Raw genomic sequence first — 1,676 nt, forward strand, 5'->3', positions numbered from 1 at the left:
TTTTTTTTGAGACAGAGTTTCGCTCTTGTTGCCCAAGCTGGAGTGCAATGGCATGGTCTCAGCTCACTGCAACCTCCACCTCCAAGGTTCCAGTGGTTCTCCTGCCTTAGCCTCCTGAGTAGCTGGGATTACAGGTGCCCACCACCATGCCCAGCCTGGATTCAAACTGCCCAACTCAGCCTCCCAAAGTGCTAGAAATACAGGCGTGAGCCACCATACCTGGCCAACACAATATATTAACACCAGTAACCTCAAAACTTTGGAAGGCCAAGGTGGGAAGATCGCTTGAGCCTAGGAGTTCAGGGCTGTAGTGAGCTACCATCACACCACTGCACTCCAACCTGAGTAACAGGGCGAGACTGTTTCAAAAACAAAATACATATATAAATACGTAAGACATGTATTTATATTTATATATATATATATATATACACATATATATATATATACACACACACATTTTAAAATATGTTAGTATATCAAATATTCTACAGTCTGGAGTTCAAACCATAAACAAAGGCTGGGCATAGTGGCTCACACCAGTAGGCTCAGCTCTGGGAGGCTGAGGCAAGAGGATTCTCTGAGGCCAGGAGTTTGAGACTAGCCTGGGCAACAGAGCAAGGCCCCGCCTCCAAAACAAATTTAAAAGGTCAGGCATGGTGGCTCACACCTGTGATCCCAGCACTTTGGGAGGCCAAGGCAGGCAGACTGTTTAAAGTCAGGAGTTTGAGACCAGCCTGGACAACATGGCAATATCCAATCTCTACTAAAAATACAAATACTAGCTGCGTGTGGTGGCACATGCCTGTAGTCCCAATTGCTCTGGAGGCTGAGGTGATAGGATCACCTGAGCCCTGGTAGTCAAGGCTGCAGTGAGCTGTGATTGTGCCACTGCACTCCAGCCTGAGTGACAGAACAAGACCATCTCAAAAAATGATAATAAAATAAAAAATTAGCCAGGTGTGGTGGCAGGTGCCTGTGGTCCCAGCTACTTAAAAGCTGAGGCAGAAGGGTCACCTGAGACTGGGGGCTGCAGTGAGCTATGATCATGCCACTGCACTCCAGCCTGGGTAACACAGTGAGACTTCATCTCTAAAAAAATACAATAATCACAAATAGCAATAATAAAAACTATCAGCTGAGAGAGATGAAGAAGAGAACCTGAGATCTATGGTTCTCTGACCCCTCTCCTTTCACATCTAGAACCTGAAGAAAGGCCTAGAGACAGGAAAAAATGTTCAGCAGAGAGGGCAGAGGTGTATGTCTTTACCCTTAGGGATCTTCCAATCAATTGGTAAAGGAGTTTTTGAGAACTTGAGCAGTCTGGAGTTCTAGGACCTCCTCATTTATCCCTGTCTTCCCTCCTTCTTTAATTCCTCTTAAATCCAACTAAAGAGCAAAATTAACCTCAACTTCTAAGCCTTGTAAACAAAAAAAAAATTTTTCCTTGTAAATAAAAATTCTAACCAACATATATCCATCTAAAACTTCAAGTCCATTTTCCTCTAGGTACAGATCTGATGTTAGCAACAGAATCATAAACTAAAAATCAATAAAATGTATCTACAACCATCTGATCTTTGACAAACCAGACAAAAACAAGCAATGGGGAAAGGATTCCCTGTTCAATAAATGGTGTTGGGAAAGCTGGCTAGCCATGTGCAGAAAGCAGAAAC

The 1,676-nt window shown here is 43.5% G+C and overlaps 1 protein-coding gene across 4 annotated transcripts in view; it reads right to left on the minus strand.

Moving 5' to 3' along the window:
• The window catches only part of TP53BP2 (tumor protein p53 binding protein 2), a 66,258-nt gene that overhangs the window by 7,226 nt on the left and 57,356 nt on the right, over positions 1-1,676 (minus strand). The gene's annotated exons all lie outside the window — the stretch shown is intronic.

The sequence above is a fragment of the Cebus imitator genome, unplaced genomic scaffold (genome assembly GCF_001604975.1).
Source record: "Cebus imitator isolate Cc_AM_T3 unplaced genomic scaffold, Cebus_imitator-1.0 Scaffold42, whole genome shotgun sequence".
NCBI lineage: Eukaryota > Metazoa > Chordata > Mammalia > Primates > Cebidae > Cebus > Cebus imitator.